The sequence below is a fragment of the Equus caballus genome, unplaced genomic scaffold (assembly GCF_041296265.1).
Source record: "Equus caballus isolate H_3958 breed thoroughbred unplaced genomic scaffold, TB-T2T haplotype2-0000437, whole genome shotgun sequence".
In the NCBI taxonomy this organism is placed as follows: Eukaryota; Metazoa; Chordata; class Mammalia; order Perissodactyla; family Equidae; genus Equus; species Equus caballus.
Window position 1 is genome coordinate 92913 of NW_027222394.1, and position 11407 is coordinate 104319.

Genomic DNA, 11407 nt, shown 5'->3' on the forward strand with positions numbered 1-11407 from the left:
TTAGCACATTTCTTTCTGGCCTTTTTACTATGCTTATTTAAATTGTTGAGATCACATTATGTATACAGATTTGTGCCCTGCTTGTTTTTTGCTTAATGTTATATCAATATTTTTTGTTATGTTATTGAAATCTTTGTATAAACATCATTTGAAATGACTATGGTATTCTGTCATATTTGATAGAATGATATGTTTCTTAGTCATTTCCAAAATTTTAGCATTTACTTTCTGCCTGATTTTTTGCTATTATAAGTTATCCTGAATTGAATATCTTTTTATTTTTTAGTCCATTTCAGATTTTTTTCACCTTGGTATAGATTTCTAAAATGGTAATTACTGAGACGTGAAAGAATATGAGTATTTTTAGAATTCTTAATTATATTGTCAAATTATTTTGTGGAATTGTATCATTTTGCATTTCCACCAGGAACATATGAGAGAGTCCACTTTATAACTTCTTGCCAATATTTAATGTTACTTTAAAATCTTTTGCTAATTTGATAGAAGAAAATGATATGTTGTAATTAGTGTGTCTGTGATTCCTAGAGAAGTCAGACTTTCCCCAAATGTTTATTAGCTGTTCTCTTTTTCTTTTTCATTAATTTTCTGTTGACGTCCTATTCTAGAGTCTTAGTAGTTTTTGATGAGCTTTTTATTAACTAAGACTAATAATCTGTCACATTTATAACAAATACCAATTCCAAGCCCTTTTAATTTTCATTTATGCTGTCTGGTATTATATAAAGCTGTAAATTTGGACTTTTTCCAAATAGTAAACTGATTATTGCAACACCCATTTGTTGAGTAATCCTTCCACTTCTTCTTCTTCTTTTTTTTTTTTTGGTGAGGAGGATTGGCCCTGGGATAACATCTGTTGCTAGTCCTCCTCTTTTTGCTTGAGGAAATTTGTCGCTGAGCTAACATCTGTGCCAGTCTTCCTATATTTTATGTGGGATGCTGCCACAGCTTGGCTTGACGAGCAGTGCCAGGTCTGCACCTGGAATCCGAACCCCTGAACCCTGGGCCACTAATGCAAAGTGTGTGAACTTAACCACTACACCACCTGGCTGGCCCCTCTACTTCATTCTTAATGTAGCCATTTCTTACTTTTTATGAAGTTTGCGTCAGTCCAGTTATGTTATTTCCTAACTAAAATGATACAGTGCAACATTATGTATAATCGTGTGTAATCATAATGTAACATTGGTTTCTGTACTGCTTTACAGACTGAATGTAGAAAGTGACACTGCATGAAAGAGACCAAAAATCAGTTCTTCATCCCAAGGACCCGTTAAACTCCAAGAAGCATCATATTCAAATAATAATCAAATGATTTCCCAGAGTTTTTCTTCAAATGGAACTAAAAAGGATATCAATAAATGTGTAGATTTTAAAGTGAAAGATAGTAAATTGACAAATGTTGGGAGTAAGCTTGACCATGGAAATAAAAACTTTAGCAGTCCTGAGATTGCCAAAGATGTGAAACCCAAAGCTGAAGGCAAATGGAAAAGATGGGCTCATTTACTTGCTCAGAGGGAGAAGATGAAGGAACACAAGAAAGAAAAGTACAATAAATTTGGAGACAGTTCTGAAAAATGTGTTTTGGAGAAATGGAAGAGAATCCAGTTTTCTCAGGATTACAGTTCCAACAAGATAATTAAGGAACCCTCAAATCTAGAAGAAGGAAGATCAGTTTCAAAATCCCAGCAAAAATCCTGTGATACTCTCCAGAAGCTTGTAGGAGGAAGTGTCTTCAGTGTAGATTCTACCAAGTCGAAGACTAAGCTGGAGAACAAAGAATGCCTGGAAGGCTGCCGGGTGTCATTAAATTTGACTAGGCACCCAAGAGAACGTTTATTTTCAGATTCCACGTGTAAGCAGACTGTTCATGAGTCAAAAGGAAAATATCATCGTGAGCATCATGAAAGTAATGATTCAAGTTCTAGTGCAAACCTAACCCAGGTAAAGTAGTACAAAATGAAGAATACAGGTTTTAGTGAAGAGTTTCAATATGGTCAGATTTGAGTTGTTCCTTTCACTGATTATGATCGTAGAGGGCTGATTCAAATTTAGTTAGGAAGATTTGTATTGGTTCCTTTATTTTGCCCTTTTAATTCCAAGTTCCTTAGGAAGATATCCTGGTAAGCATGAAGGATAAGTAATAGAAGGGAATGTGTAAAAATGTAGAAAGATGCAGTTAGAGATAGTCCTTTCAGAAAGCACTGCTCCAGTGTCTTAGGCTCTTCTGTAACCCCAGGTACTATAGAACACCCAGGGCTTAATATCCTGAATAGCTTTAACAAATTATTTTTGGAGTGCCCCTGTGTGCCAGGCACTGCAGTCACAGTCTGTTTTCAGAGACTTATTCCTGTGAGGAGACATGCAAGCTATCACCCTAAGTCTGATAAGTACTTATCACTTAATATGGGATTACAGTGGAGGATTAACATGGCCTTGGTACACTGTGGAGGGATTAGTTAAGAAAGGTTTACTGGAGGGGGTAATGTTTAAACTGAGAACTAAAGAATGCATAGGAATTATTCAGGCGAAGGCGAGGTGGGTGGGATGGGAGAAGGAGGGATGTTCTAGGCAAAGGGAACTACAGTCCTGCGTTAATGAACCCTTAACGAAGGGATGTGTTCTGAGAAATGTGTGGTTAGGTGATTTTGTCATTGTGCGAACATCATAGAGTGTACTGAAGGGAAACAAAATTTACCACCCCAAAATGTGTCTCTTCAACATGGAGATTACTTTAGGTTGGTTATTTTTAAGAAACAAAAGATTCAGGAAGTCTTTCACGTTACCTTCCCCTTAACTGCCTAAACGAATGTAAAAAACGTGTCTCAGGAAGTGAGCTATCACCTTAGCACAACATGAACTAGGTGGTAGACAGGGAGGAACCTAGACAAGCCTGTTTGTTGGGCTCCCCTTTGTGTCCATCTGTTTCTGTATGGCCCAACACTTGTTTTCCAAATATTTGCTCCTTTTCACCTACTTGTAAATTATCTTCCTTCCCTTTGAAGTCCCTGACTCTGCCCGTCCCCGACATCTTTTGTCTTTAGCTGAGGATGTTATTTAAGGTGAGAGTTTCAGCCATTTTGGCAAGTTACTCAGTTTTCCTAGATTTCTCCCATATATATGTGTTATTAAGCATTTGTTTGTTTTTCTCATGTTAATCTGTCTCATGTCAATTTAATCTTACCAGCCAGAAGAATCTAGAAGGGTAGAGGAAAATTTCTTCCTCTCCCACCATACTTGCACAAACCTAGATAGTATAGCCTATACTACACAGCAATGCTATACAGTACTAATCTGTGGGACCACAGTAGCATATGCGGTCCATTGTTGACTGTACATGTACAGAGATCCAGGCTACAAAGTTTGGCACATCTAGTTTGCTTTGAAATTATGTAATAAATTGGCTTTTGTGGACTAATTTGAGAAACTAATCTCTATAGCTTTGTTTCTATGGCAAATTATTTACCTTTAAGAAAACTTTTAGAACTTCGGTAACTTTAGAACTTGAAAACTTCAGAAATTCTGAAATTTAGAGACTGCTTGAAATAGTGGTGGTTGAACCTACCTGCTTTTAGGAATCAAGACTATAGATCGCAGTATAAGATACTTCCTGTGAAAAACGGAGGGATTATAAAGAGCAAGGCCAGAAGAGCTTGAGAGAGAGCACTTTTTGTTCAGTGAACTTAAAGGGTCCAAAGAGAGAAAGAATTGAGTTTGTTCTTTTTATTGCTTTCTTAAAGGAAAGCTCCAGTTTTCTCCTGTGTTATAATTAGTTCCCTAGAGTAAATGCAAGAAAGGAACTTGAAGTTGCCAGCATGTTCAGTAAACATGGTCGTATCATTGCTTCATCTTCTTCTTGTGGTGTACACCTCAGGAATAGTATGAGAAATCCCTGCAATGCATCTTCTGGGTTCCTTTGGTCTCTATACTGAATTGCTACACAAACCGAAGGAGGTACATAGCATGAATATTAAGTTGTAGGGGAAGCAGTTTTTGCATGTGTAGGGGAGGAACACATTTCCTCTACCCTCTCTTGGTTCGTCTGGCTGGAGAACTAATTAAATTCACAGGAGACAGAATAGCAGGAGAAAATTAAACAAAGCTTTATATTCTGAGGACCATGGCCCAGGGCCTTTCTTCCCGAAGGAAGAAAGGGTACCGAAGAAGTGGGGTGCACAGAGTGGTTATATACCCCCAAACAGGATGTTTCATGTAGGATTGAAATGTCCATTTTACAATAGTCGCGAGACTGCTCTGTCAGCACAGTGATTGATGGAAACAGCAGATAGGTCTGCTGTCTCGGTGAACACAGCAGGGTGGCAGGTCTGTTGTCTCAAGCTGGGTGGTCACAGGTGAGTTGGGTGGTCGAAGGTGAGTGCAGCAATCAGTTCCTAGCCTAAGGAAAGATGCTTATCCTTAAGGAAATGCCAATGTGGGGGGGAAGTTGCACCTTTGTCTTAAGGCCATTTGTTCTTGCCATAGTAAATGTTTTAAAGCAGATATGCAGTGCGTGCTCAATGGCCACAGTCAGGTCCTTTTGGAAAAATGCAAAGTCAGGCCGAATTAGGTTTACACCAAATGGCTTCCTCGTGTACTCCAATATATCCTATTGCTTGCCATTTCTATTTGTCAATGTATACATGGGAGAGGCTCAGGCAAGCCAAGCAACTCACCAAAATGGCTGAAACCACCACCCCAAACATCATATCCAGCTGAAGACAAAGGATGATGTTAGGGGTGGGGGGAGTCAGTTACAGGAGGTTACCAGACAGGCACAATAAACAAATGCAGATTTAAGTGCTTGCCTTCCCCATTGATTAAGTCTCTAGAGATAAGGTCATCCCCCCTTCTTCCTGGTAGAGAGGGAGATATCGTTACAGATGGAGATTTCCTTTACAATGTAAATGTCTCTTATAAAGGGTAAGTAAATTCTACTTACCAGTTGCCTTCCAGCCCCAAATAATCATCATGCCAAAGAGACATATCTTGGGATGGCCAATTCCAGGCCCCCACACATGACTACTTTCCAGTTATTGGAATTAATACTCTTTATAAACTATGCCTTTAATAGCAGTCTTATCTGACTTAAAGTCATTGAGACACAGGAGCAGTAAGGAAATATTGTTCTTTCTTGAATATATTATCTTTAGCATATTATTGACTGTAGCTAATCATCTTAATATTATGTTTATTGTCGTTTTCCTCACAAATTCCGCAATAGATAATTATCTGCCTGAAATAATGAGTGTACTTTACAAGGAAATAATTGTATTTTCTGGATTTAGTAATCCTGTGGTTTAGAAATCTTGTTATACTTTCCTGAGAGAAAATAACTTCTTCTGTTTCTGAGGTCTTGGAGTCCTTTGATATAGACCACTCTGAGTTTGCGCCCTTCCCTCACCATGGCAAATTAATGTTCTAGAGATTTGTCACTTATAGGCCACTTTTACAAACAGTATCCCACTTAATCCTTACAAGTCTGTGAAGTAGAAATTTATCAGTTTATCAAACATTAATTAAATGTACTTATTATGTATCAGGTATGTTTCTAGGTTCTAGGGACTTAAAGATAAATAAGGTGCTCTTTATCCTCAAGAAGTTCCCAGGGAGGGAGATTTGTAAACAAATACTCTGTGATACAGTGAAGGAAATAGTAGAGCCCTAAGAATTGGGTTGGTGTTAGTATAAATTTTGGGATGAGTTTAGGGAGGGCTCACAAATGTGGAGATTCTTAAGCTTGGTGTTAAGGGTATATAGAGCAAGGAATAGCAGTTTTGTCCCACCACGGTTGAGGGCTAGTGTGTGTAATGGCACAGAGTTGTGAAATTGAATGGCAAGAGTGTGCGTGGGCACTAAGCTGGTCAGTATGACTGGAGTTGAGATATGTGGAGAATCCATAGGAGAAGAAGTTAGAGAGGAAGCCAATGTATTACTTCATATCCCATGGGAAAGATTGGTTTTCTATCTTGTATTCTGTAGATAGTACAGAGCCCCTGAAATGTAATCAGGGAAGCAGTCTAATCAGATTTTCACTTTAGAACCACTCCAGTAGGTAAAACCATTATTACCCTCATTGTTGGTATTCTTTTTGTCATCCCTAGGGAAAGCTTCATCCCATTCCATGTATTTATTAAGCATGGTGGGGGAGGGCAAATAGTTAAATGCCCATTAAGACTTTCTTTTTGGATAAGGAGGAAGTTTTCAGGGACAATTGACATGAACTTTTCTGGATTTGGGGGTGATAGAAAATTTATTGAAGTCACTGGAAGTGGCCTGTGGTCAAAGAGAGTGAAGGGTAGTAGTGACGTAAGTGACAGAATTAAAGATTTCAAATGTCAGGAGCTTCAGGAAGTTCTGCTATTAGCTTGCTTGGCACTTCTTAGCTGAAGAGAACCTTAAAGATCTAGTGAGCTTGAAAATCAGGTGGAGAAGGGATCATGAAATCCAGGGTCATGGAATAGAAAAGCTGTCATGGGCCTAAGTGTGTGACGTATAAAGTGTTATATCACGTGAAGATGGATGTTAGGCAGTTAGGTTGGAAGCTGAATTCCCAATGAAGCAGCATTCGATACACTTGTTTAAAGAGGGTCTGTAATTTGTACCATGTGTAGCCTCCTGTAAAATACATGTGAGTTTGGTGTTAACTTGGAGAATTCTTAGAAGATAATTTGGTTTAGTAGTGTCTTTTGCCAAGTTCCCTACTGGTTTGTAGGGTCAGGTAGGTCTCGTCCACTCAGCAAAAGTGCCAGTGAGACACTGGAGTTAGTGGAGAGATTTTCAATCTCTGCTGGAAGACCAGAAATAAAGCACAAACCTCTGGTGCTCCACCCCTGTGTAATACAATTGTGCGTTTTTTGGCTTTTCCTCCTCAACCATGTTATAATCTTCAAGTTCCCTTTGTTGTTTTGTCATGTCCCTTTTAGAAATGGCTCAGTTACTTCTGGATGAAAACTTCCCACCACCGAAGGCCAGCCTGTTTACCTTTGCCATGGTTCTTTCTATTTCTTAGAGTGGCATATAGTTTTTTTCTCAGAATATGAATATTTGTAGGAATGCATATATGAATGAGAAAACCCTAAAGAATTTCTACCGTCTTTCATGACTTAACAGAATGAGGCTTTTCTATTCTAGGGGCAGTTTCTCATCTGGGGGTAGTTTTGCCCCTTAGGGGGCATTCGGCACTTGCCTTCGTGGAGACATTGTTGATTGTCAGGAGAGGGAGCGGGTCGTGCTAGTGATATCTAGTGGGCTGAGGCCAGAGATACTGCTAAACATCCTACAATGTGCAGAACAGCCCCCAAAGCAAAGAATTATCCGACCCCAAGTGTCAATAGTGCCCAGGCTGGAAAACCCTACCCTGGGTATCTGCTTCATTCTTAACTAATAAAATTACTTTGCGTTTCAGAGTTTTGAAGCACCGTGTTCTTCAGTGTCCCTTGAAAGTATTCAAGATACAGATCAAGAGGTTACTCAAATACTTATTTTTTTGAAGATTTTTAATGAAATTATGTCAAACAGTTCTAGTTTTAATTAGAAATAATGACCATAAAAACCTTGGTGATATAAAAATAACAGTGATCGCTACTTAAATCAATATATAAGTTTTTATGAAGTGATGGAAAATTATTTGGAAAAGTATTTACATTTACTTGATCACCTTTTTGCCTTTGTTTCTGATAAGCTCTAATCTGTTTTGAATGAAGAGCATGCAGCCTATGGCTCACAAGTTATGTCGATTTTTATTTAGTGTTATCACACTTTTGGCATGCTTATGCCTAGGCTTGCCAAAATGCAGTATATTAACGTGTTTTCGCCTCCTTTTTCTAATTAGCAATAACGTGAAAATGTTGTTCAGTGAAAATGAGAGTGCTGCATATTTATTTTTACCTGCTGCTTCATTTCCCTGCTAGAATCTCCTGATTGACCCTCAGAGTTGTTGCATAGGATTTTATGGTCTCTGGTCCTAAATTAAACTTAGATTCATAGAATACTTTGTGTTTTCTATTTAAAGAAGACTTTAAAACCATGTTGTTTGCTTTTTATTTGTGACAGCATTCAAATTTTTGTATTTTTCTGTCTTCTGGGTCAGTGCTGCTTGGTAGAAGAAAGATCTCTGCCCTTTGCTCTAAAGCCAGATTATATTTTCATTTCTTTGGATCAAAATACATCAGGGAACTACTCCCCCTAAGTGAGAAGGGTCTTGAGAGCTAGACTTCAGTTTGTGATGGTTCATAAACTATCTTAGAAATCTCAAGAAGAGCACTCACCATCCACATAAAAACATATTTGGCTCCTAAAATACTTTGAAGTGCTAATAGGAATGAGGATTAAGTTATTTTGAAGGTGTACCATGTACTAGGCTCGGTGAGAGGAGCATCACATTATCTCACTTAATCCTCACACAAATGCTCAAAGGGAATAGGTATTTAACATTCCTATTTTGTAGATGCATAAACTGAGACTCAAGGCAGTTGTATAACTTGCTTGCCTAAATTAAAGTAATGAGAAAAGACCTATTTTTAGAAACCCTGTGTGTGTTTACAATCTCTATTCTTTTACCATGCTGTCTCCATATTTCTGTAAATTTCTTTATTTCCACAAATCATCTCGTCTTAAGTCAGTTAATTGCCGTCTTCTCTTGCTAATCTGCAGACTAAATAATTCAAACTATTTTACTGTGAGTCCTTTACAATGTAGATGCAGATAGTAGAAGAGCCTCGTGCTGCGCATGTGGGAAAAAGTGTGGATTTACCTGTGCTTCCACCTTCTGGAGAGTTAACGAGGTTGGAAATTGACTTGGTGGAAGATGATGTACATTCTTCTGCTGGTATACTCTATATGCGTATAATAATGTTCATGATCTCCTGTGCTTTCTTAAAAATTAAGAAAGTATATTTCTTTTGGCTACAACGATAAGGTCTAATATTTGTCTTATCATCATTTGTTTTATATATCTCACATTATTAGATGGTTAGAAAGATTTTCGCTTTCTCTTTTTGCCAAGGGGCGGTAATCAGAGTTGTGAGTTGTGTTTTATTCTTGCTCTTAATCATAACTTTTAACAATTTCATTTATGTAAAGCACTGATCAGAAATAATGCAAATTGCTCAAAGGTATTTCTATTCATGGATTTCTTATATATAAAATTTTGATCATTCTCACTATGGGAGAAGATAATGACAGATATTATCCAAAATCTGTTGGTATACTCTCTCAATTTGTGTTTATAAAAATAGTAATGCTGTCTTACATTCACATTGCATTTTTCAGTTTACTAAGTGTTTCCTGTGCATTAACTTATCTGATCCTCACGTTTACGTTTTCTTTCTTTTACACATATTTATCTTTTCAATTATATTTTACTCAGAGTATATTTAAAATTAACTTATAATTCCTAAGCACACAATTACCAGTGATGCAGGACATTGTTTGGCAACATAGTTACTACTAGGGCAGGTTAGTTTATGATTGAAAATTCACCCATTTATCATATTCAGCTGAAGTCAAAATTCAGCAATTCATAATATTCTGCGAGTGCATAATTAAACACTGATTACTGTTCTTAAATAAGAATTGGAGTAAATTTACCTTTGTTATTGTTGTCTAAAGGAATACCTTCTCTTAAGAATGCTCTCAAAGTTCTGTGATATCGAAATTTTAGTTATTATACAACTCTATTATGAGGTGTCATCAAATCCTAACTTTGCTGTTTTTCTCTAGCAAATACTGCTTCAGACAAAAAGCTTCTAATTGTAATTGATACAGATATTCTGATGAATCATCTCAAATTTGCTAAAATTTTGAAGACAACAGAAATCACAGGTATTTATAAAACATTTACTGATTCTGATTTTCTTATTTGAGTTGATATTTTATATTAACAGTGATGTGGGGTTTTTTCCCCACGTATGTTTCCATTTCGGTATGCTATTAAGCACATATGTATTAAGCATAATCAGCTTAAGTAAAAAAAAAAACAACAACAGAGCCTTCACAGGTTAACCCAGCAATCTAAACTTCTCTTGTTTGATATCGAATAGTATTTGTTTTTGTAACATTCTTTTGACACTTACATCTATTTTTAATTTTCATTTTTTATGTATTATCTCTTTGTTTAGGTTGTGAATTCCTTACTTTAAAAAACTTCAAATTCTCCTACAGCAGTTCAATTTAGTAATAAGTACTTGTTGACTTCTAAGAAATCTTTTCATTTTTCAGGCTTTGACAGACTTGTATTAATAATTCCCTGGGTTGTTGTGCAAGAGCTAGATTGTATGACGGCAGGAAAACTGCTAAAACATGCCCAGCACAAAGCCATACCTGCAGTTCATTTCATCAATGACAGTCTCAAAGATCAAGATCGAAAGCTATGGGGTCAGTCAATACAACTCGAATCTCAAAAACTTTGTAAGTATTGTTCTCTCACGGTCCTTCCTGATTAAGATTTGTTTGGGTGCTGACTCGTTGGAGGGAAATGGTGCAGAACTTCTAAGAAACTTATAACAATTGGAATGTGAAATGCAGAACACAGTGATCGTTTGGGGTATTCTATTAGGCTTTGGTTTTGGGGGTCTTTGATTTTTCTTTTTCTTTTTCTCCTAGACCACCTTAGGTTATGTGTGTATTTCACAGATAGTGACAACATAGTTCTAACGTATAGTTGTCTATATTACAGTACTTTGAATTCCTTTTGTAAAGATCATTGTTGAGTGATGAGGCCAGTAAGTGATCTGGGTTTCTAGTCTGTCACTGTATGCAGTTAGTATGATGCAGAAGCAGGCACTGTTTTCCTCTCGTCTGTCAGAATCTATAGTAAGCAGGTGTTCTTATAATAAAGGTCTATAGATTTCCTCCTAATTTTTTTTTTCTGTATTAGTTTCTTTTATGTCATTTTTAAATCACTCTAGTCTTAGAACCAAGTATGTTTTTTATGTTTTATATAACTTTTTAGAAAAAAATCTGTGTGTAGAGCAACACTGTTATATACACGTGTAGAGGATTTATTTCATGCTTCAAAAATTTGTTTCTTCCCAACTCAGAATTATTTGTATATGTAGATTCACATTATTTTAAATATCATGGATTTATGTTATTTACTGTACCCATATTTCACTATAAGACATGAAAGACTTTGTCCAAAACTGAATCTAATCATGATATTAATCCTGAGAAGCCTTTTGGCACAGCTATTTAGTCTTAACTCTTTGAGGAAAAAAGGCTTCCACCATCCATTCATTCATTCCCTTTGCAAATATTTATTAGCTCTTGGTATATCCCAGATACAGTGCTTATGCATTTTGAGAAGTAAGTTCGTATGATGTTTCAGAGCTTTTAAAGGAAAACCATGAGTAAATATGACTTATTAGAATCAATAAAATGTTAAAATATT

At 36.7% G+C, this 11407-nt stretch overlaps 1 pseudogene; it reads left to right on the forward strand.

The window, feature by feature from the left end:
* The first annotated feature begins 1226 nt into the window (after positions 1–1226).
* On the forward strand, positions 1227–9031 carry LOC138923012 (transcriptional protein SWT1-like; annotated as a pseudogene).
* Positions 9032–11407: the final 2376 nt, after the last annotated feature.